Source organism: Uloborus diversus, chromosome 8 (genome assembly GCF_026930045.1).
Source record: "Uloborus diversus isolate 005 chromosome 8, Udiv.v.3.1, whole genome shotgun sequence".
Classification (NCBI taxonomy): domain Eukaryota; kingdom Metazoa; phylum Arthropoda; class Arachnida; order Araneae; family Uloboridae; genus Uloborus; species Uloborus diversus.
In genome coordinates, this window is record NC_072738.1 from 32,838,399 (window position 1) to 32,864,253 (window position 25,855).

At 33.8% G+C, this 25,855-nt stretch overlaps 1 protein-coding gene across 1 annotated transcript in view; it reads left to right on the top strand.

The window, feature by feature from the left end:
• The window catches only part of LOC129228007 (BAI1-associated protein 3-like), a 406,019-nt gene that overhangs the window by 49,984 nt on the left and 330,180 nt on the right, over positions 1-25,855 (top strand). The window lies entirely within an intron of this gene.

Sequence of the window (25,855 nt, forward strand, 5' to 3'; positions counted from 1 at the left end):
AAGCTTTTCATTACGGGATTTTCTTTTCAAAAAACATCCTGTTTAGGGAAATATTCAGGTTTTCGTGATTAAAAAAGAATCACGTGACATTTGATGCAACTAAACCTGCAAGAGAGTTCTTTTGCTTGCTTATGAAACTTTATTCGTTTTGTTTAGATTTTTGTATTGAGAGATCAGAAAGTTATTTCAAAAAAGATTTCAGAAAGTCGCAACTTAAGAACATTTGCAGATGCTTTAAAAATTGTCCGATAACTTTTACAAAAAATATTTTAGCGTACCATTACTAGTATATATACTGTTACGTGTTCGATGCAACTTCAAACTTTCTTTGATTGACGACACAGTTCTTGGGAAAAGCACAGGAGATTTATTTACAGCCATGTACAGGAAATGTAGTTACAACTGCTAAATCAATCATCAGCAATTAAGCAAATATCAAATAATACCGTAAACTCAACGGTAAAATACGTATTTACATCCCAATACGCAATAACGTAGCGCAAAGCGCAACGAGAAACGAACTTTGGGCTATAAAACTTCCTCTTTATCAAGTTTGCAAAAATCTATTTTTTCTTTCTTTTTTCTATTTCTATCTAGTAGTATCATCAAGTCCTAAGAATCCCCATTCCAAATACAAAACATCTGGGATTGCGGGATTAGCAGATTTTCGGTTTCTGGTTTGAATCAACAGTGATGCTTTTTTGTCCCATCTGTTTACCATCCAGTAACTAGTAGATCAGTTATTAGAGACCCTGGAGATTAATGTAGAATATAAACACAGTTATAACTGATGCTTTTTTTTCTGAGTCTACTGGTGTATGCTAGTGCACAACTAGTACAAACGCTAGTTTTTGACCAACCTTCCAAGAGAAAATTCTAGCTCGTCATTACCCCTCCCCCTCCCTAGAGGGAAACGGTTCCTACACTATACTGCATTCAGAGAGAAGTAAAAGCAAAAATAAACGAAGAGGATTTCTGCTTAGCGCAAACACTTGGCACGTTCATAAATTACTTGTTCGGTTGGCGATACTGCTCATTAACATTTTGCCTATCTAATTGGCGCAGTTATCAATCGTCCAACTGCCAAGCAGACAACGGTATCGCCAAGGGCCATATTGCTTTGCTTACTTCCACATTCTCTGATCGCTGAATGTATTATAGACTATAGCGCATATCAGGGCCGTAACCAGACTTTTGTTTCGGAGGGGTTTTTACCAAACACAATCATTGAATCATTGATATGGTCTATCAAATTTGGTTTCATGTGTATTCTCTATTGATTTTTGTTATAATAGATTATCTAAATGAAAGAAGGGTATGTTCTAACAAAACGCCATATTGTTACATAATAAACAAATTTCTCAATAACTACCGTAAACACCCAATGCTTACGTTCGACGGAGGCGACCGGTAGCTACCGGTTGGTTGATCACGTGACAGCTAATGATCACGTGTGTCAATCAACCAATCAACAGCTTAAAACGGTAACCGGTGCATTGACAGGTAGATCATAGAACGCTGCGGTTTAGTAACCGGTTAGTCACCTGTCGACCGGTTGAGTTCGTCGAACGCAAACAATGAGTTTGTACAATTTTTTGTCACACTAATTTCATTTCCCATATAAAATTGAAATAATAATAATAACAACAATATTATTTTTGTCACAAAATATAAATAAAGAGAGAAAGAAAATAAGTAAATAAAAAAGTTTCCTGCAATTTGAACAACGGCAACCCGTGCCGACCTGCGTCTGAAAGGTTAAGCCAGCACTTGTAGGTACGAGTATGCCAGGATAAATTGAAAAATTAATTTGAATTTTGACATCTTGAATTCAAATTATGTTTTTCGCAATCACGAGTGTGTGTGGGGGGGGGATATGTGTGTATGGGGTATGTGTGTGTAGGCATGTGTGTTTGTGTCTGTGTGCAGGCATGAGTGTTTGTGTCTGTGTGCAGGCATGAAAGTGTGGGTTGTTTTGTGTGTGTGTGTAGGTTTTTGTGTGTGTATATGTGTAAGTGTCTGTATGTATGTGTGTTTGTGTGTGTGTGTGTGTAGTTGTGTATGTATGCGCGTATGGGGTACATGTGTGTAGGCATGTGTGTTTGTGTCTGTGTGCAGGCATGAAAGTGTGGGTAGTTTTGTGTGTGTATATGTGTAAGTGTCTGTATGTATGTGTGTTTGTGTGTGTGTATATGTGTAAGTGTCTGTATGTATGTGTGTTTGTGTGTGTGTATATGTGTAAGTGTCTGTATGTATGTATGTATGTTTGTGTGTGTAGTTGTGTATGTATGCGCGTGTGTGTAGGACATGGATGCAACCTGGAGACGGCTTTCGCTATAGGAGCAGCAGCGTGAGGAGCCCGCCTGTCCACGGTGATGGTGCAGAGTGTGGCGGTGGGAAAAATGATAGGACATCAAAACAGTCAAATGAAAGCAATAAGCAATCGTGATTGCTCAATAAGGGAAAGCATTTCTTTGAATGAAAAATTTCGGAGGGGGTTTGAGCCCTATAAACCACCCCCTTGCATACGGCCCTGGCGCATATAAAAGCTTTTTCCAACCCTCTCCCAGAGAAAATTCTGACTTTTTATGATCGTGATGAACCCCATCCCTCGAAGAAAATTGTTGTGTGTGGTCTTAGGGTAGGATGCGATAATCAATGGAGTCGTTTCTAAAAAATTTTTCTGAAAGAGCATGCTTAAGAACATAGGATCTGACCATGTTTTAAATAATTTGTTCAAGTTTAATAGTTTTAAAAAAATTACTTAAATCGGTGCGCTTTCATTGTTTATGCATCTGCCGATGACATCACAAAAGATGAAATGCTGTTCAGTGTTCCATTCACAAAACACAGATGGGAAACATTTAATTCCCATCTTTACTCACGTGTATTGGCAACGATATGGTTGATATCAAGCGTAGAACGCAATTTTAATTCGCTTCTTGATTATCATTACGTGGAAACTCGATAGAAAGATGCGCCAAAGAGCATCATTTTTGACGTCATCAAGACCACGCACAGTGGTTCAGAACGGCAAAAAAGCGGAAAAAATTCAATAACTTTGAATATTCTCAAAAAATGATTCGGAAAATAGTTAACATTGTTGCATGGTAATATTTATCTTCATACTTGCTAATCGTATTCACTGCGAAACCCCGATTTTACGTCCCTCGAATCTACGTTTTCCCCACATTTTACGTTTTTTATCATCAGGTCCCAGTTTTTCCGTACACTTATTAATTTAACCCGGATGGAAAGTTTGTTATTTATGAATTTCCCGCATTTTACTTTTTCCGTTGGTAGTTAAAACAAGGGAAAAAATGTTTTAAAATTAAGAAAAGTGTTTTCCTCTGTGCATTTTTAAACATAATCCACTCTGTTGATTGTTAATCCATGAAAACAGAAACGCTTTTGCTCCATCCGTAGCTGACCTTATGGACTTTTCGGCCGCCAATGAAGACGCACAAGAAGAGGAAACAAAACTCGTCTCTTCTTTCAATACTGCATTTAAAAGCTTAATAATAGTGAAAGACTATTTTCTTTATTATAAAGACAAGGAAAAAACTTCGCCAAGTGTTCTAATCCTGGAAGATGCTTCTATTTACTATGGATTCAATAATTCATTATTACTGACTATTTTCAACCTAAACGCCCGAATTCGTTACTTAATGTGTTAGAATGATCTAAACTTGGGTGTACAATAATGTTCTTTTCGTAAAATTTCGCATTTTTACATTTTATAAGCGTCATCGTAGCAACCTTTAATGCTATTTTTGTTTCCTTATCTGATTTTTGCTTTGTATACATTTCGTGTACTTTACGTTTTCCCATATTTTATGTTTTTGGATTTGAATTGACGTTTTCTCATATTTTATATATTTTATGTTTGATTCAGGTCTCTGAGAAACGTGAAATCGGGGTTTCTCATTAGTTTAAATTCATTTCTGTTTTTAGTAAAAAATATAAATTAAATCAGTCGTATGCCACACGCAAGGTTTATTTATTGCAATTGATATCCTCGAACAATATTTTCTGGCAATGTTGACAAACTGAGAACAGCTTTATACTGAATGATTTTGAAAAGGAAATCGGAAATTTCAAACGTTTAATGATTTTCTAATTTCATTGTTTTATGAACAGAATGGTTATTTAACTTTTTATATAGAATTCTGTATGAGTTTTAAAAATTTCTTTCTCATATGTATGTTCTTTAAAGCCAAACGGGTCCGAAAATTGTTATTTTCAGGTTACTACTGCATTGCATGTAGAATAATGCTCCACATCAAGCCATAACAACATAAATCTCTTTTTAAAAAATCCTCTATATTTATTGATGAATGTTTCAAAAGCCCCAACATTCGGAAACAGTAAACAAACGTTTTTAGGCTCTCCTGCAAAGTAGTGAAACTGTGACATACGTTAGTCTGGAGCATGTCAAATTTGTTGACCAATTTCTTTGATAAAAAAGCAATTTACCCCCGTCATACCGTTACGAGTTATTTTCTATTCGTAAATAGCGAAGATCAAACAAAAACATCCGCCACGACTGCAGTCGCAGGTGGTCGCGGCTAAAATGTTGTTGTTTATTTACAGGAAGGATTAAACTATTGATATATGTAAATTTTAGCCCACCGGAAGCCGAAGATAAAAGTATATTCCACAATACTTTTCATTATATTTTTAAGAAAATAATGTTTTTTTATTTCATGTAGTTTTCAATTTTGATGAATTTTTAATTTTTAATTGCGATGTAATATGCATCCTATAAGTGTGAAAACCCAATCAAAAAGGACTTTTATTAAATTTCAGTCTTCATTAATGAACCGAATGAATTAAAACTGAAAAAAGTAAAAACATAATTATTCAACAATCTCGACTCATTTTTGTAAAAACGAATTTTTTTTTCAAAAAACCCTTATGGAGTAAGTTACTACAACTCAAGGGCTAAGTAATTACGGGATGAAATATTTTTTATCTTAAAACTAAAAAATGGCTTTTTTTTCCGCCCTTGAACCACTGTGCCACGCCTTGTTTGAAAAATTGGACATTTAAAAAAAATAATTAAAAAATAACTGTTGGGAAAATGAAAATATTTTCTGGGCCCATGTTTTTTTTTTTTTGGTTTATTCTATCAATTTCAGTGAGACAAAAAGTACTACATTTGACTGAAGGAAACAACCCCATTGCGCGAAAAAGACAACCAACTTAACGAATAAATTACAGGCAAAAAATATGCGAAAAACAAAATTAACTAACTTTGAAACTTAATGTTAGTCTTTTGATCTACATATAAAATTGTTCACCTACATCCCAAACCCTAAAAAACGTATTTCGATATTTTAAATGAAAGTTTAGACTCATATGCAAAAAAAAAAAAAAAAAAAAAAGTACAAGAACACGAAAATCTTAAAGAATTTATGGAGAACTCCAGATTTATAATAATGTTCCATTCTATAAATCCTCTTCCGATAACATTTCTAAAATTTATGAGAAACCATACAAATGCCGTTAAAGATTCATAAAATAAAATCGTATGAATGTTCTTCATACCCCGAGGCAATTTCTCAACAGAAGATGATCTTTAAGTGAAAGAATATTTATTGTTAAGGGATAAATATTTCAAAGCAGGTTTGTGTAATAAAGATTGCCTTGAGGCGTTTTTTTGCTCATGTAGCTGTTGGACTTTAAGACGAAGCGCCATCTTTCGGAATTCTAGGTACATAATTTAATTTGTTCAGGAAATTTTCTTAAAGATGGTGTGTGTTAAACTGTTCCTTCAGATTTATTCTATTACAACGAACTTTAGAAGAATTTATAATAGTTTCGACAAAGAAGGAGGTTTTTTTACGCTTTGTTCTGATTAAAACTGATTGCTCTGTTGATTCAATTTGTTCTAGTGCTAAGATATTTCTTTAGTTTACACTTTAAACTTTTGAATACATTTAGCATTTTAAAAGAAGCGAAATATGTTTTGTCCTACGAAAAGGTTTATTGTTACGTTCAAAAAATTTTTGTAGTATATTGGATTTTCATTTCTTCCCATATAAAAGTTTTTTTTTTTGTTGTGTGCCGAAAACATTACGCAGACCATGAAGAAAATATCTTACTTTTTTCAGGTGCTCTTGATTGCTAAAAATATATTTCAAGGAAAACTCTCTCTCTCCTTCCTCTTAAATTCGTTTCATAACAATATCTTTTACGATATTGGCTGTATTATTTTTCAACATCCGTGCCACTTCATTTACTAAGATGAATAAGCATTTTTTTTAAATTAAAGCATTCCACAGAAGAACACTTTATATATATATATATATATATATATATATATATATATATATATATATATATATATATATATATATATATATATATATATATATATATATATATATATATATATATACTTTTCTTTCAGTGGGGTTTACCTTTGAAGTTTCGAATTATTTTCTTTTATTTCGAATATTGTTTTTTCATGATGTATACCGGACATTTAAAAATAATTTTAAATATTTTGTAACTAATATGTGTATTAATATATAAGATAAACGCACCAGTAGTGGTCAGGGCTTCAGTAATAGCCACTTCAAGATTTATATTTGAAAAAAATAGGATTCCAGGTCTTCCAATGGGAACCTTCTGCATGTTTGATTCCATTGGGAAGCCTGGAATATAATGTTTTCGACTAAAATATTTACCGTTCACTTTTTTTTTTTTCTCTGGGGCTTTTTTTTTTTTAAGTTTTTTTTTCTTTAACCCCCCCCCCCTTTATTTTTTTCTTTATTTATTTTTTCTGTTTTCTTTTTTGCTTATTTCTTCCTTTTTTTTTCTCTTTGACTTTTCTGAGGACATTCTTTTATAAAGGCAATCGAAGGATATTTTTGGTCCACATTTTTAACTTAATGTGCATGCTAAAAGGAGGGGAATTAACTAAATTTCGTTTAAAATACTTACTGCAAAAGAATTCTACGCAAAGTAGAGAACGAAATGATGCTTAGGCTAAATACCAGTATTTATCTAATTATAAGGAGTTTTTTTTTTTACTTTTTTAAAGGACTCTTTTCTTTTTTATTTTTCTTTTGTTTTTCTACTTTTCATTTCTTTCTTTTTCCTATTTTTTTCTATCTTTTTGCCATTTCTTAAGACATTTTTTGATATAGGCATTTAAATGCGTTTTTTACATCAACATCTTAAGCTTAATACGTATGTCAAACGAAGGTATAAATCTTAATTTAATTTTATGCACATATTTCAATAGAATTCTGCGTAAATTTGGAAACAAAACAATGTTTAAGCCAAAATATTTATCAAATAGTAAGGTGCTTTTTTCACGTTTTTAAAAGTTTTTTTTTTTTCTTTTATGAGGTACGGGTCTGCGCCCGCCTAGAAAGGGTCTGCGCCATTTATATTTTTTTATTGGTTTTTTAAGGGGCATTGTTCCCTTTTTTGTGTGTGGGGGGGGGGGGGATCTTCGCGGTATTAAGGCGAGTGCGCCCTTGCTCGGGGGTTAGGCACTCCTGCATTAGCATTCGAAAGCCTTTTTTTGGTTCACATGATTCAAGTTTCATAATGAGTAGAAAAGTTTGAATTCATTTGTGCTAAATTATTTTTAAACTAGCTTTTGCCCGCGGCTTCGCTCACGTTGATGTAGTTTTTTTTCAATTGATTCAAGTAGTTAATGGTCATTACAGGCAGAGGTCAAATAGTTACTAAAACATTGTTTGTCTCTAGTTTCGCCGACATTTCAAATTGCCTGCCCCCTTAAATGTATCAAAAGGTATGATTAAAACTGAAAATTAGGGGGAAAGGGAGTAAATGAAATGTCGGCAAAATTGAGAAGAAACCCAAAAATCACAAAAAATAAATCACGAAAACGTTCAGGAGTTGTAAAGAAGTCAGTTTGGGTAATTCCCAAAAAATCCAATTTGAGTGAGGTCAACTATTCTTAAATAAAGTGAAACAGTTCCCTTATAATCCCGATCTTCATCAAATACATAATATCCAGCGCTACACCGGCAATTTAAATTATTGTATAATGTGTAACTTCTTACCGTAGAAATCGTCCCAAAATAGGGTCAACAATGATGCTACCCGAAATGTTTCCAATAAACAGTAAAAATTTGGCAATTGTTTGAAATTGTGTGCAAGGACAAAGTAATGGAAGTTTTTGCGCTGTTTATAAATTTGCGAATTAGTTGGCGAATTATTTTACGTGTTAACAAATTTAAAGGAAGAAATATTAAAGAAATGGCGATATTTGGTTACATGGTGAAAACTGAGAAACAGTATTGCGTAGTCTTTAGCTTCAAAAACAGCGACAGTTGAAAAAAAATGCCAAATGCCTTAGCTTTTGAAATGATTCCACAAAAAAAGTTTGGCTAGATTCCTGCTGATCGATTAAATACCCAGTCAATACAAATAAATAAAAAACCATAAATTTCCTCAAAGTTGCATTAAAATGGAAAAAAATCAGCCAAATCCATGTATTATTTGCCAATCTTGTGCAAAAATCTTACTTCAAGATTTGACTTGAGAAAAGCCTTGAACAGTCACGAAAAGCAAAGATAGTCAACAATACAACAAAAGTCGTTATCGACAGGAAGTTGAGATGATACACTAAATATTGTATTGAGTTAAGGAAAGCCTTCGAACATGGAACAAAAAAGCTCATAACTCGTTTTTTATTCTACTTAGAAATTTCGAACAGGTGCCATCATCAGCAGAAAAATCAGAGCTTTCGATCGACATATAATGTTAATATATGCAAGCATTTTTTCATCCCCATATTAGAGAATTTATACGAAAATTGTGTTTTATTGCCCCCCTAAGGGGGGTTTTGCCCCCCATAATGGGACGAAAACTACCCTATGTGTTATTCTGATGCATAAGCTATATTATTGTAAAGTTTCATCAAAATTCATTCAGTAGTTTTTGCGTGAAAGAGTAACAAACATCCATCCATACATCCATACATCCATACATCCATACAGACAAACTTTCGCATATATAATAGTAGTAAGATAATCTGGCAGTTCCCAACTTTCTACTTAACTTACAAATTAACGTTTTTTTTTTCCTTTGCCTAGAACATCGATTATGCGTTGCATTTTGTAAACTGATTGGATTTTTAAAAATTGTATGTTTTGTGCGTGTATATATACAGTGAAACAACGATTTTACGTTTCTCAAGGGACTGGGTTAAAAAAAAAAAAATAAAACACGGGAAATACATCGAAAGTAAAAACCAAATAGAGAAAATCCTGAAGGTAGTAAAGATGAAAGTATATTTTCTATATATTACGAAAAGAACATTATTATACATACCTTTTCAGACCATTTTAACACATTTAGTTGCGATTCTGGGCGTTTAGTTTGCAAATAAGTCCGTAATAGATAATTGTTTTTAAGTCATTGTGTTTAAAAAAACTGCAGCGTCTTCCAGGGTTGAAATACTTTGCAAGTTTTCCCCCTGGTCTATGAGAAAGAAACTTGTCTTTCACTATTTGTATGCTCTTTAATGCAATATTGAAAGAAAGGACAGTCTGTGCTTCCGTTGTTCTTGTTCATCTTAATTAGAGAAAGCAAAGTACATAAGGACGACTACGGACGGAGCAATAGCATTCATATTTTCATAGATTAACTTTTAACAACGTGGGTTATCTTTCAAAAGCACAAATGAAACATGTTGCTAATTTTAGAGACCATTTTTTCTTTTCTTTTCTTTTTCTTTTTTAACTTACAAGGGAAAACGTAAAATGCGGCAAATTCAAAAATAACAAATGTGTCATCTGGTTTAAGTTAACATTATTAGTATACGGAAAGGCCGGACCTGAAGAAAAGAACGTTTATTTAGAAATATCCGAAACAAATAATTGAAGTACTTATATCACTGTAAAAAAAAAAACAACCGAAACGTTACTAATTTTTTTCGTGAAACGTTGCGGGATTTCACGGCTTTTCAACTATTTCCCCGTAAAATCAAGTATATTTGCAAAAAGGGTTCCTGAATTGCTACAAGTTGCACGAATGCAGACTCCTTACTCGTGTGAAAAATATTTTTAGTTACCAGTTTAAGGATTAAATGAGTGTACTAATTATGTGTATCGTCACGAGTTCGACAACGGCCCGTCCAGGATGACTAAGCTCCCAATGAGAGCGAATAAGTTCTCTGGATAGCTGCAGCTTTGCCAAAATTGCAGGTAAGGGAGATACCCTTTCCTTACTTGCAGTTTTGCCTTATCGCTCTGTCCCGGATTGCATTGATGCTTCTGGAGCTTCCTTAGTATCTGTGAAAGGTTCTGAATGTTCCTTGAATGTTCTCGGTTGACTTTAACCGATGAGATATCTATCTTCTTCAAAAAGATTTAAGGATAATTTCAATAAGGTTACTGACAATTTGCGAAGAACGTTCTTGGTTTTTGCTCGATATGTTACTGTCAGAAATTGGGCACATTAGATGCCCATTAGCTTCTAGGAAAGTTTCTGAATCGTTTTTGCAGTGTAAAATGCGGGAAAAAAATAGAATCGGGGGACGTAAAATTAGATTTTTATTGTATAACTAGCAAAAATACCCGGCGTTGCCTGGGTCAGTAATAATTATTAGAAAAAATCGTTACTTGCTTTTGTTTTCTGTTTTAAGTAAAAGAATTTAAAACACATCTTTTTGACGTGATTAAAAATCGAGTTTCTTCCTTACCCATAAAACTAAAATAGCAATCAGTATAAAAACAAATTAGTATTGATTAAGAAACGAAAGCACTATATTTAAGCATATACAAATTTAAAAAACATGAAATTAATCTTCTGATGTTTAAAAAGATTAATCTGTTGATACTTTTTTTTTTAACATGGAGTCGAAAACCTTCTCTGTATGGCTAATGAAGTACGAAGTGATTAAAAAAAAGTAGCTGCGCTCGTAATCCCCTTATACTTGCTTTAGTTATTTCGGGAAATTTCAATCATTGTGGCTCTTGGTGCGATTTTACCGAATTTGCGAAAGTCGTTTCGAGGTACCTTCGATGATGCTCCCCCATTCTTTCCTTACTTTGTAAAACGATATGATATTAATTTTCGTTACAGAGATATCGTCGCCAGATGCTGAGATATTTTTGGTCACCATAAAATGGCGCTAAACAGTTTCATCCCAAATGTTACCAAAATAAGTAATAAAATTTGGTGATTGTTTGAAATTGTGCAAAAAGGAAAATTAATGAAAGTTTTTGTGCTGTTTATGGATTTGCCTAATTTAGTTGCTGGATTATTTAACACAGTAAAAAAAGTCTTTTGAAAATTCTTTGATTGGCGATATTTTCTTTACATGGTGAAAGCTGAGAAACATTATGACGTAGTCTTCGGCTTCAAAAACAGCAACGTTGAAAAAACTGCCAAATGCATCAGCTACGGAAATCTTTCTGCAAAAATTTTGGCGATCTGCTGGTTGTTTGGATAATGAGTAAGTGTTCAATTAGCATAAATAATAATAAAAACCATTAATTACTTTAAAGTTCCGTTTAAATGGAAAATCATCAGCCAAATCATGTATTATTTGCCAATCTTGTGCAAAAATCTTACTTCAAGATTTGACTTGAGAAAAGCCTTGAACAATCACGAAAAGCAAAGAAAGTCAACAATACAACAATTGTCGCTATCGACAGGGAGTTGAGATGATACACTAAATACTGTATTGAGTTGAGGAAAGCCTTCGAACATGGATCTAAAAAGCTCATAACTCGTTTTTTATTCTACTTAGAAATTTCGAACAGGTGTCATCTTCAGCAGAAAAATCAGAGCTTTCGATGGACATATAATGTAAATATGTGCAAGTATTTTTTCATCCCAATGTTAGAGAATTTATACAAAAATTGTGTTTTATTGCCCCCCTAAGGGGGTTTTGCCCCCATAACGGGACGAAAACTACCCTATGTGTTATTCTGATGCATAAGCTATATTATTGTAAAGTTTCATCAAAATCCGTTCAGTAGTTTTTGCGTGAAAGAGTAACAAACATCCATACATCCATCCATACATCCATCCATACAGACAAACTTTCGCATATATAATACTAGCAAAAATACCCGGCGTTGCCTGGGTCAGTAATAATTATTAGAAAAAATCGTTACTTGCTTTTGTTTTCTGTTTTAAGTGAAAGAATTTAAAACACATTTTTTGACGTGATTAAAAATCGAGTTTCTTCCTTACCCATAAAACTAAAATAGCAATAAGTATAAAGAACAAAGTAGTATTGATTTAGAAACGAAAGCACTATATTTAAGCATATACAAATTTAAAAAACATGAAATTAATCTTCTCATGTTTAAAAAGATTGATCTGTTGATACTTTTTTTTAACATGGAGTCTAAAACCTTCTCTGTATGGCTAATGAAGTACGAAGTGATTAAAAAAAAGTAGCTGCGCTCGTTATCCCCTTATACTTGCTTTAGTTATTTCGGGAAATTTCAATCATTTCTCGGTGCGATTCACTCTCGGTGCGATTTTACCGAATTTGCGAAAGTCGTTTCGGGGTACCTTCGATGATGCTCCCCCATTCTTTCCTTACTTTGTAAAACGATATGATATTAATTTTCGTTACAGAGATATCGTCGCCAGATGTTGAGATATTTTTGGTCACCATAAAATGACGCTAAACAGTTTCATCCGAAATGTTACTAAAATAAGTAATAAAATTTGGTGATTGTTTGAAATTGTGCAAAAAGGAAAATTAATGGAAGTTTTTGTGCTGTTTATGGATTTGCCTAATTTAGTTGCTGGATTATTTAACACAGTAAAAAAAGTCTTTTGAAAATTCTTTGATTGGCGATATTTTGTTTACATGGTGAAAGCTGAGAAACATTATGACGTAGACTTCGGCTTCAAAAACAGCAACGTTGAAAAAACAGCCAAATGCATCAGCTACGGAAATCTTTCTGCAAAAATTTTGGCGATCTGCTGGTTGTTTGGATAATGAGTAAGTGTTCAATCAGCATAAATAATAATAAAAGCCATTAATTACATTAAAGTTCCGTTTAAATGGAAAATCATCAGCCAAATCATATATTATTTGCCAATCTTGTGCAAAAATCTTACTTCAAGATTTGACTTGAGAAAAGCCTTGAACAATCACGAAAAGCAAAGAAAGTCAACAATACAACAATTGTCGCTATCGACAGGGAGTTGAGATGATACATTAAATACTGTATTGAATTGAGGAAAGCCTTCGAACATGGATCTAAAACGCTCATAACTCGTTTTTTATTCTACTTAGAAATTTCGAACAGGTGCTATCTTCAGCAGAAAAATCAGAGCTTTCGATGGACATATAATGTAAATATGTGCAAGTATTTTTTCATCCCAATATTAGAGAATTTATACAAAAATTGTGTTTTATTGCCCCCCTAAGGGGGTTTTGCCCCCCATAACGGGACGAAAACTACCCTATGTGTTATTCTGATGCATAAGCTATATTATTGTAAAGTTTCATCAAAATCCGTTCAGTAGTTTTTGCGTGAAAGAGTAACAAACATCCATACATCCATCCATACATCCATACATCCATCCATACAGACAAACTTTCGCATATATAATATTAGTAAGATTAGTAAGATTTATTTTCTCAAATTCAAAAAAAAAAAAAAAAAAGAATAATGACGAAAAAAAAAGAGTAATTTTCTAAAGCAATGGAACGCATGACTATTCAGCAGATTTATGTTGAATAGCTTAAGTACTGCTTTTCTAACCGAAATGTCACTTTCATGGAGAGTCTATAGCGTTCGAAAATATATTCTTCCGCTAATACAACTTCTTTTATGTCAAACTGTCTGTTTAAACATGGAACCCGTCGGTCGTTCTTTTAGAAGCAGCCAAATTTTTAACTGAGAGTAGACGTATGTAAAATAGAAGCATTTTTTGAAAAGTTCTGCCATTCAAATTGGAGTAAAAGTTTATTCTTTGAACAGAAAAGGATTGAGTGTCTCGCAGAGAAAGTTCGGTAAACAAGATGTCGTTTGTTGACAGAAATGTTCTGATAAATTCGAATTTTTAGAATCTTTTACCGACGTTCGAGGGAAATATCTATTATTCATAACTTTTCAGCTTGCAAATTGCCATTGGAAACAACAACAGCAGTGGCAAGTTCTAAAATTAAATAACAAGCAAAGATAGCATTAACCTTTGAAATAAATTCAGATTTCCGTCATTTATTTAACTTTTCAAATACATTATGAAAATATATTTTTTAACTACTTAGTAAACCAGTCCGAAGATCTCAAGTTACAACGTATGAAACTTAATTTTCCCCTTTTATAAACTAAGCGTAGTAAAACAACTAGTCACGAATTCTTGAATTTGATGAAATTATTATGGCAACTAAACAGAATAGCAGATTCAAAAAAAAATACTAAGCACTTTTCATAATGCACTCAAAAGGACATAATACCTTTTCCGGGACAGAAAGGAGAATTTAAGTATATATTCCAGTAGTTTTCAATTATTCGAAGAAAATGACACCACAAACGAAGAAAAATGCGGCTCAAGTCAGGTAGAGAATTTCGTATCATTATATTACTTTATCATAAATTTGAGTGTTGAAACATGCATATTTTTTGGAGTAAGTTTGGTTCGAAGTGAATTGAGCCCCACTTTTCTTCGATTGGGGTTTCATTTTCTTGGAATAGTTGAAAACTACAATGCTGATTTGAGTGTTGAAACATGCATATTTTACGGTGTAAGTTTGGTTCAAAGTGACTTGAGCCCCACTTTTCTTCGTTTGGGGTGTTATTTTCTTGAAATAATTGAAAATTACAATACTAATTTGAGTGTTGAAACATGCATACTTTTCGAAGTAAGTTTGGTTCGAAGTGACTTGAGCCCCATTTTTTTCGTTTGGGGTGTCATTTCCTTGGAATAGTTGAAAACTACAGGAATACTTAAATTGTCCATTTCGCTCCACAAAAGTTATTGTGTCCTTCTGAGTGCATTATGAAAAGTGTTTAGTATTCTTTTTAAAAAATCTGTTATTTTATTCTTTTTAGTGTAAATGTTTTTCAGAAGTAGAATAATGTTACCATCATGAAACTTCAGCTTATTTTTTCAAAAAATACTCCCTACTAAAAGAAAAAATAGTATATATACGTGTCTAAAACTTGAAGCATTTGGCACTAAAAGTAAATCCTTCCTTCGCTATAGGATTTATTTGTGTGCTAATTTAATTAAAATTATTTAAATATTAAAGGTCTCCAAAAATAATTTATGTTTCAAAATATACAACATACTTGTGGTAAAGATCCTATATCTCTTTACTTATCCCCGCTATCTATTACTGGTATAGATGAGTACAAATATCCTACGAGTGCAATGATAGTAAATACATTTCATGCTTGCTCCAGAGAAGCCTTGATTCAAAATTTTCATTATGATTAATATTAACATTACTGTTGCAAGGCAACAGAAATTGCAACAATGGGTTTTTTATTTAAACATGTAATGAGTAAATTACATGAAATTTGCTGTTTTCCATCTTAATCGAAATTATAGTTTTATTTTAGAATTTTTATTTTTCAGCGTTAAGTCGTACCTTAAGATTAAGCTAATCATTTAGTGAAATTCCGAAGTCTCTAAGTGATGTAGTTGCTGAGATATAAGCAAAAACAGGCCTCAGATTTTTCCGGCCAAGTATAGTAACAGTGCTTAATAAAAAGGGTTACATCTAAATATATAAAACTCAAAGGTGACTGACTGACTGACATAGTGATCTATCAACGCACAGCCCAAATCACTGGACGGATAGGGCTGAAATTTGGCATGCAGGTAGATGTTACGACATAGTCATCCGCTAAGAAAGGATTTTGATAAATTCTACCCCCAGAAGGTAAGGGGATGAAAGCTTGTTTACCGAAACACCCATGCAAAAACAGAGTCAAAGGGCAAATTGAAAATCAAAGTGAAAGCCTTGCTTGAATTAGTTACTCAAGTTTTATTTATTAGCGAATTGAAAATGGCAACAGATAAAATTTTAACTCATTAAAAGTTTTCAGGCATATTTTGGATTGCATTTGCTTTGTTTCGGTTTAGTAGGTTTGGTTATAGACTCTGCTTTGTATTTGGCATTTGTGGGGGATATTTCGATAACTGGGAATCTGGCGCGGTAGTCTCATTTTTGGCATAAATAACTTTATTTAGGTAACCCTGTTGATTTATAGTGTAACCTTATGTCAATAGATGTTTCTGGTATCTTTGTTTAGGTTCGCAAAGAAAAATACCTCTCGCGCAGGAGCTGGAGCCAAAAATTGACGCCAATGAAGAGCGATCGCCAGATTCCCAATTATCGAAATCATCCCCATTTGTTTTGTTTTCGTTTGGTTTAAGTATAGGTTTTGACGGTTCGACTTTTTTAAAAGAAAAGACTAAAGAAAATCTGAACGTTAATGGAGAAGTTGAAGAATGTACTGTCGTCCCTATTGTTGGTGACGGTGCATGTTTGTTTCGTGTTCTCTCTTATTTAATGTACGGAACACAAGATAGAGCGATGGAGGTGCGTTCAGAAATTGTCAGATATGTGGTTAATGACTGGAGCAAGTTTTCAATTATGACCCACGACAGGAATGGTGATAACTACTTAATACCTGACGAATATTTTGCTGACATGATGAAAAATGCTACTTATGGCGGACTTTGTGAGTTAATAGCAGCATGGTTAATATTCCCATTTACGTTTGAATGCTTAGTTACTACGGTTCAAGAATTACCGTCTAAAGTTTATCCAGACAGTATTCATATACATGACAAGCCTATTCAATTGTTATGTCAGCGTGCCAAAGAGCGATCGAGCAGCAACTATCAACGATATCCTGCTCATGTCGATTGAGAGCGAAGAAAAGGTCTATACTTCGATTGATACTGTGGTTAATACAGATGAAGCTACTAATTACTTTGTAGAATTTTTTAATTTATTGAAACCGCCAGGTTTGCCTTATCATAAGCTTATTCTGCGCGTGGGCGCTCCAATTATGCTGTTGCTAAATTTAAAACCACCAAAACTTTTTAACGGTACGAGACTGCAAGTGAAAGCGTTACATCGCAATATAGTGGAAGCCACTATATTCACTGGGTGTTCGAAAGGGGAAACTGTATTTTTACCTCGAATCCCATTAATACCGAATGATATCCCGTTCGAATTTAAACGATTACAGTTTCCCCTAAAAGTCTGCTTTGCCATGACAATAAACAAGTCTCAGGGGCAAACTCTCAAATTTGCGGGTATTGACTTGAGAGAACATTGCTTCTCTCATAGACAGTTTTATGTTGCTTGCTCACGAGTAAGTTCACCCAGTAGCTTGATAGTTCTAGCGCCTAATGACAGATTAATTAAGAATATTATGTACAAAGAAGTTTTGTAGGCCCTAATTTTTTACACACGCTAAACAAAAGTAAAGCCGCAAAAACAATACCTAATTAATAAATAATACTTCTTAACGCGAGCGAAGCCGCGGGCAAAAGCTAGTATATCATATGATTATACAATTGATAAATATATACAGCTCATCCTTCAGAGGAATATTACGCCCAACGCTCCAGTGTTGTGGGCTCCAATGTTCACTGAAAAAAGAAAAAAATCCCGAAACGTTACTATAAACTTCCGGGTAACATTCCAGGATTTCAAGAGCTTACATTAGTTTCTTGTGAAAAAAAAAAAAAAAAAAAAATAATGAAAAAAGTTTTCTATTTCGCAACAAGGTCCACTAATGCTGATTTTATTGTTTTAAAAAGCATTTTTAGACTTTAGTGTAAAAATTAATATATTAGGATTTTCCTTAGGTGTTTTTTCCTTAAGACTTAGTACCGCCCTTCCGGGTTGACTGAGCACCTATCAAGAATGAAATGCAGTATAGTAGCTTTGAAGGAATTGCTTGCAATCTTCGTAGCTTCAATCATATTTGCCTTAGGATCTTTCCTAATAAATCATGAAGTTGACAAAATATTACTACATACATACATACACAATGTTTCACGGTAGATTCATGAGTTATTACAAACACATGACTGGCTTTGAACGGGAAGGTTTCTGAAATTTTCAGATAAATTCTGCGTTAATTTCAGAAAGAATGCTAACTTTCCTCGGGAAATGTTCCTGTTTTTTGCCAGATATGTTATTTGCAGGAATGTTGGGGGTAACTAATGGGAACATTAGTTGCCCATTATTTCCCAGGAACGTTTTTTTTTTTTTTTTTATGTTGTTAAAACGAGCTCGAAATTGTTTTTCAGACAATCATCCACTTTCCCCAGTAACGTATCTGGCGAGAAACAGGAAAAAAACGTAATAAATTATGGAAAGCAAGGGTGCCCATGGGGGGGAGGTGGATTATGGCGCAAGTTGCGACATCAAAAAGGGAAGAGGGATTTTTTTTATTTATTGACCTTATTTTATTTTATTTTATGCTGTTTACATTTATTTCATTTATTTATTTATTGTGTGTGTGTATGTGTGTATGTGTATGTCATTGGCGTAGAACAGAACTTTTCTAATAAAATAATACTAAGAGTAATAATAATTAAAAATAAATAAATAAATAAACAAATAAAAATATTTTTTAAAAATAAATAAAATTTAAAAAAAAAAGAGAACTAAAAATTAAAAAAGGAAAGAGGCATGAGAAAAATTTTGGAGGGAATTTTGTGCCATCGAACGTAGGGGGCGATGGAAAGATTTTAGTCGGAAATATAAATGAAAAACAAGTATCTTCTTATTTTCTTATTTCAGGATAAGGCTTTTTCATCATTTGTCTCAACCCAAACTACAGCACCTCTTTCTCAAACTGGGAACGACAGAGTAAACCTGTAAATGTCTTCCAATGTTAAGAAAACTTCTTCATAAGAAACCTAATTCCGTCTTGCGGCAAGAACGAATGGGAAAGCCTAAAAGGAAAATAAAAATATCGGATAGAGTGTCGTACAACGTAAATAAATAAACAAACACATAACAGTTCATGGACGCAAATCGATAGCGAACTTTTAGCAGCTGTTCCGTTTTCCCCTCCGTGATCTATCAGAAACGGAGAAATGGCTCGTGGCGGGAATATGTCCTCTTCGAATTTCACTTGAAACATTCCAGGTGAAAAATTGATCTTCTCTCCGGAAGTGTCCAATAATCATACTCGTTTCACACTAGAGCATTTTAAACGCCTTTTTGCATCTATTTTTACTTCCTTTTACAAAAAAGCAAATATTGTATTCGCGAAAAAATTTTCATTCAAAAATCGACCTTAATTTCCATTTTACTCACCCCCGAATGAATATTGAGTTTGTTTTTTTTCCTCTCGACCACACGTGGATAAGTGCCTAAGAACGTATAGATACACGAAATATCCATAATGAAGATTCCCGAGTTAATTACAACGAATTTTCTCGTGACGTCTGTATGTACGTATGTATATATATATACGTATGTATTCAGTAAATTACCGCCCATTAGCCGGGGCTAAAGCATAAATACATGAAATACACCGCCAGCTCAGTCATTTCCAGCCGAGGACTGCAGTTTCGTGCTTATTAGCACTCATCAGCCCGGCATAGGAAAGTGACTGAGCTGGAGATGAAAAACCTCTAAGGAAGCCAAGAGTGCCAAACAAACTGGTAGCTAATATAGAATTAGCAGAACAGGAGGTTTTTCATCTCCAGCTCAGTCACTTTCCTATGCCGGGCTGATGAGTGCTAATAAGCACGAAACTGCAGTCCTCGGCAGGAAATGACTGAGCTGGCAGTGTATTTCATGTATACGTATGTATGTCGCATAACTCAAGAACGGAATGTCCTAGAAAGTTTAAATTTGGTACGTAGACTTCTAGTGGGGTCTTGTTGTGCACCTCTCCTTTTCGTTTCATTCGGGTGTTTCTAAAGTGGTCTTTTGCCCCTTTTTGTGGGGAAATCATTGTTAATTTCGATGTAAATTCAAGTGGAGTTATAATTTGGCAGACACTTGGCGATATATCGCCAATCTTTTGGTCGCCAAGTTTTGTCGCCAACTTGGTGACAAATTTGGCGATTTTTTTTTTATATTTTGTTTAAATTGTGCCAATGTTGGTGACATTTAGAGAGTAGACTATTGAATCACATTAAAATTGCCAGTAATGGGGAAATGACATTAAATTGGAGTAAAAGGAAGTCATGTGATGCACACATCAGCTCGTTTATAATATAAATCAATATTTTATGCTGGAGAAAAATTAATAAATTAAAATCATTTGAATTTTAACGTCTTGAATTTAAATTATGTTTTTCGCAATCACGAATTGCGGTAAGTTTTTTTTTTCTGCAAATGGAATGGAATGGAAATGGCCAAGAAATTTGCTCCCGTCATCTAGAATAGGTAATACGAGGCATTTAGAAAAAAAAAAGAAATGGTGATTGGGGTGCTGTTATCAAGATAATGATTTTGTGGCCAATATCCACCAGTACACTTATCATAGAGATTATTTACAGCGTATAACATAACGTTATATACTTTTATTTCTTATCAATCTTAAATGATGAAAATTAGCGATCTGAGAATTTTATACGTAGATGAAGTTTTACTGTTGCAGTTCATACTGGGGGTTTTTTCTGAAAAAACGAAATTTTACATAAAACACTCTTTTTTTAATGTAAATTATGCTTGAGTTAAGCCCTGAAAAAAAAGAGAATAAAATCAAACCACAGACGATTTGCAGCTAACAACCATTGCCATGGCAATCTGAAAAATCAGAGCAACATCAACTTTGGTATAGTGAGAATAATAAGCAATTCGCGATTGCTGGAGAGAAAAAAAACTAAAAAAGTATGATAGTTCCTTACAAGTTAGGCAGTTATTTGATTTGAAATAAAAAAGAACATTTATGAATATGCATTACATTTCTTTGTCGATTTAAACCTTATTTTCCGAAACATCAAGCTACTATTCAGTACTAAGTGCATAATTCAGAATCATCGGGACTTTAGCATGCCAACAATCAAATCCTGATTATTTCCAGCATAAATATTATGTACTAGTGGTACCCGCACGGCTTTGAAAGTAGTAGAAAACTAAAAGGTCATTTGGCTCGCTTGTATATTCTTTTTACTAATGATAAAGCTAAAAGTCTCTCTGTCGGAATGTCTGGATGTCTAGACCTCTGTGACGCGCACAGCGCCTAAACCTTTCGGCCGATTTTCATGAAATTTGGTAAAGTTAGTTTGTAGCATGAGAGTGTGCCCTCGAAACGAATTTTCGAAAATTCAATTTTGTTCTTTTTATATTCTAATTTTAAGAACATTTTACGGAGCAAGTTATCATAACGTAGAAGATAAAATTACAAAATTATCATAACGTGGAACCGTAAAATGGGCGAGCAAATGAATATAGCCAATTGGCGAGAAATTCATCATTCATTATTTGTAAATATACAGGCGAACCAAATGACCTTTTAATTTTCTACTACGGGCAAAGCCGTGCGGGTACCAGTAGTTACAAATAATGGATGATGAATTTCTCACTAGTTTGCGATATTCATTTGCTTGTCCATGTTACGGTTCCACGTTATGATAATTTGGTAATTTATTCTTCCACGTTGTGATAAATTGCTCGGTAAAATTTTCTTAAAATTGGAAAAGAAAGAACAAAATCGAGTTTTCGAAAAATCGCTTCGAAATGCACACTTCCATGCTACAAACTAATTTTGTACCAAATTTCATGAAACTCGGCTGAACGGTCTAGAGAGATCCAGACAGAGAGAGATCCAGACATCCAGACAGAGAGATTTTCAGCTTTATTATTAGTAATAAAGATAAAAAAGATAAAATTATTCAATAATTGTAAAAAATTAATTATACGCGTATTTTCAAGGAAGGTTCCCCCTTAACAAATCAAAATGCCAGTCCTCCTGTCGGAAATCCACACTCTAGTGTTTCGCACTCAAATGGCAACAGACTAATGACATCAAAGGAAGTGAATCAGCTCTCCTTATTCTCTTTCCATCCACGGCTGCAGCGAGAAAGCACTCGGAATTTTTCTTAGATCACAGACGGAGCACGCCTTGCTGGTTCCGAGGAAAGGCGGAGTAAGGCTGCGATAATGGAGTGGGTAAACTTGAGATGAGGTCGTGTGTCGGGACACTGGCGTAGGTTTCGAAGCGGTGTGTCAGAAATGTAGGGGAAGCTGAAAGCGGGGTGTGCTAACTTTGATAGTAAAAAAATAATAATAATAATTTGAATTTTGACATCTTGAATTCAAATTATGTTTTTTCGCAATCACGAGTGTGTGTGTGTGTATGTAAGCGTGTGTATCTGTGTGTAGGCATAAGTGTGTGTATGTGTGTGTGTGTAGATGTGTGTTTGTGTACGTGTGATTAGGTGTCTGTATGTATGCGTGTGTGTATGGGATATGGACGCAACCTGGAGACGGTTTTCGCTAGAGGAGCAGCACCGGGAGGGGCCGGTCGACTGTGGTGCTGCAGAGGAAGGTGGGTGGGGGGGGGGAATAAAATCATAGGAATTAAAAACCGTCAAGTGAGAACAATAAGCAATGTGATTGCTCAAAAAAGTTTGTTTTTTACATTAGGCACATTTTTTTGCATTCATAATTTTCTCAAGTAATCATTGTTACACTGTAAAAAAAAATCTAAAACGTTACTGAGTGTATTTTCGTGTTACATTTCCGGATTTCAATGGTTTTTATTCACTTCTTGGAAAATCAAGTATCAATGTCAGAATGTTTCCTGAATTGCTAAAAGTTGCAAGAATGTAGACTTTTCACTGTTGTGAAAAATATTTTTAACTCCCAGTTTAAAGATTGACTGAGCGTATTTATGAAGTATATTGGCTTCAGTTCGATTACGGCTCGTCCGGACTGATTAAGATCGAAAAGGGAACGAATAAGTCATGGACCACATAGCTTTACAAGAATTCGAGGCGGTTAGGCGATTAAAGTTTTTAATACTTGCAATTCTGTCTTAGCTTTGACCATGTTTGCAAAACTGCTATTGGAACTTCCTTGATAAATCAGGAAGGTGCCTGGCTATTATTTGGCCTTGAATTGGAAGATTTCTGAATTTTTCAGGAGGCTTCCAAGATAATATCAGGATGGTTACTGAATTTAGCGGAAAACGTTCCTGGTTTTGGCAAGATATGTAACTAGCAGAAATTGGGCACATGTGTGTAAGTGTTTAAAAGAACAAATTCTGGAAAATACTTGTTTTTAATTCTGCTCAAATTTGTGAGTACATTTAATTTTTTTTCGACATTAACGCATTTTTTTTAATCATTAGAAAGAATAAATTTATTCCAATAAAAAACTGTTCTTTTTTTTTTCACGCGCAGTGGTGGGTGCGATAAATCAAAAATTAATTGTAAGATCAACCAACTTGTGAATTGTTGTCTTAAGAGGGGGGGGGGGGGGGAGAAACATTTCGATTTTGTTTCATTTTTTTATTTTCCATCTGGAGCATTTTACAAAGGCCTTCGTTTTATGTTTCTATTCTCTTTTATTCTCTTGCATCTCTGTCATCTATCCTTATATATTATTTCTGTAGCCTGTTTTTGGTTTCTACGCCAGATTTTCCTCAATTCTTGATCGATTTCTTTGATTTACGCCTTATTTTAAAGCTTATGGTGCTGGCTACTGACGAAAAATAGACCCACGTTCTAAAAATTGGTTTTTTCAGTCGAAAAACCTGTTTTAAAGAACCAGAATGAGGTTTTCGGTTAAACTTATAACTTTAATTTGCGCTATGACCGACAGAGCTGAATAGCTTGATCGGCAGAGCGGTCTCTTCGTAACCAGGAGAATGCGTGTTCGGGCCCACGCCCGGACAATCTGCATCAAAAAAATTAGAAAAATATCGCGCAGTACATAAACAATGAATAACAAATATGAGGGAATACAAGAGGTAGAAACGCTCGTAGCTGATATGAAAACTTGATGCAACGCGGAGCTAAATTGACACTCAATTGTAAGTTTTTTTTTTTTTAAGCTTTGGCTCCAGGAAGAAAATTACAGCATAATGTAAGCGAAAATATAAGTTTTAAGATTTCAGACTACATTGGAATTGTTTTTTGTTCAGTAAAATATAATAAATCGTATGTTGAAATATAGATTCTTCTAATGAGTTTTTGACTCTTTGTACAAATAAAAAAAAATACTACCTCAATTTAAAGGGTAATATATACATTTTTCTTCTTTTTGCAAAAAAACAAATAGCGTATCACATTTTTACGGCATTTGAAAAGCTACGCTTGAAAAAGAACTTAGTTCAAATTATTTTGTATTTTAACCGTGCTGTTAAATGATGAACACGTGCTGCCATCTAAGTCATAACGGTTCCAACAGCCTGCGATAACAAATTGTAAAAATTTTCAAAAATAAAAACACTTCTCGGCAGGAAAAAAAAATTAAAATTACCTGTTTTTTTTTTTTTTTTTTTTTCTGTCTGAACTTCAGGCCGGTTCGGGCTGTCCGACATAATAGCAAATTTACATTAATATTACGCATTACATGTACTCATAACATACAACAGATAACACACGTAATAAAATAAATGCAGTGGGAATGCTATTTGGTGTTTCGACTCCTTTATGCAGGCTGCAGCTATCATTCAGATAAGTTGACTGCTAATCGAAGGGTGTTCTTCCCTTTTTTTTTTTTAAGCTTTGACTCCGTCCAGACCACTGAGCATAATGTAAGCACAAAAAAAAGTATTAGATATACCTCAAGGGAATCCTTTTTGTGCAGAAAAACATTTTCATTGTATGCTGAAATGTAGATTTTTCTAATAGCAGTGTTCGAACTTTTGTATAAATGAAAAAATACTACGCCAAATTAAATTTACGAGTTTCAACCAGTAAATCTTTAATTATTTATTCGAATTCGATATAAAACATTAAAATTATTATCAACTTCATTAGTAAGAAATCATTTTCTTATCCTCCGCTTTGGGCTGAAAAAAAAAAACATTTTTTGCCTACGTTTCAAAAATTACACTTAAAAAACGGACTCAGTTCAACTGGTTTTGGTTTTGAATTTTAAGTGTTCGATTAAAAGAAAAACAAGTACGGGCTTTTAAGCCCTACGGGTTAAAGAAGCTTGCTATGGGAAATTGTTAAATATTCAAAAATAAAAACGCTTATTTTTTCAACCGAATTTATTACTTCTCTAGAATGTTTGTTTCAACCGCTACGTGAGATCTTCCTCATTCTTTAATCAAATTCCATGTTTTACGAATAATTTTAAATCGTATCGTGCTGGCTAATGACAAAACATAGACGCATGATCTTATTATATTTTTTTCGGCGAAAAACTTTTTTACTGTGTTTAATTACGCATTCCTTCAATGAATAGCTTTCGAAAAGGAAGGCACAGTTGCTAGGTTTGTTGGAGCGTCGTACTGTTAATCAGAATGGCGTCAGTTCGAATCCGTGACACTAAATATCTCTTTAATGTTTTTTTTTTCCGTCAGATGCTCACATTGGCGGACTGTATTTGCCACAACCTGTTTTTTCACATGAAAAATTACAGATTTTTCACGTGTCACTCAGCCACACTTTTAATGATATTTATATTTGCATTGAAAATACGTACAACCAAAAGGGGAGCGATGATCAAATTATCACAACGTTGTATTTAACGAGGTTTTGTTACTGATGTCTTCAAATTACATGCCTTCTCTTGTGCGCTTACTTTTTTCCGTTTACTTTTTTCGGTTTTTCTTCATAATATTCTTTCTTTGAAATTTTTAAAGAGCGAAATGCCTTATGAAACGATTCGAAGTACAGTGTGGAGTTCCGCACGGGTCAACTAGTATGCACATATTATTTCTTGGAGCAGCATAAATACGTTATGTAAAATTAACAATGTATTTTA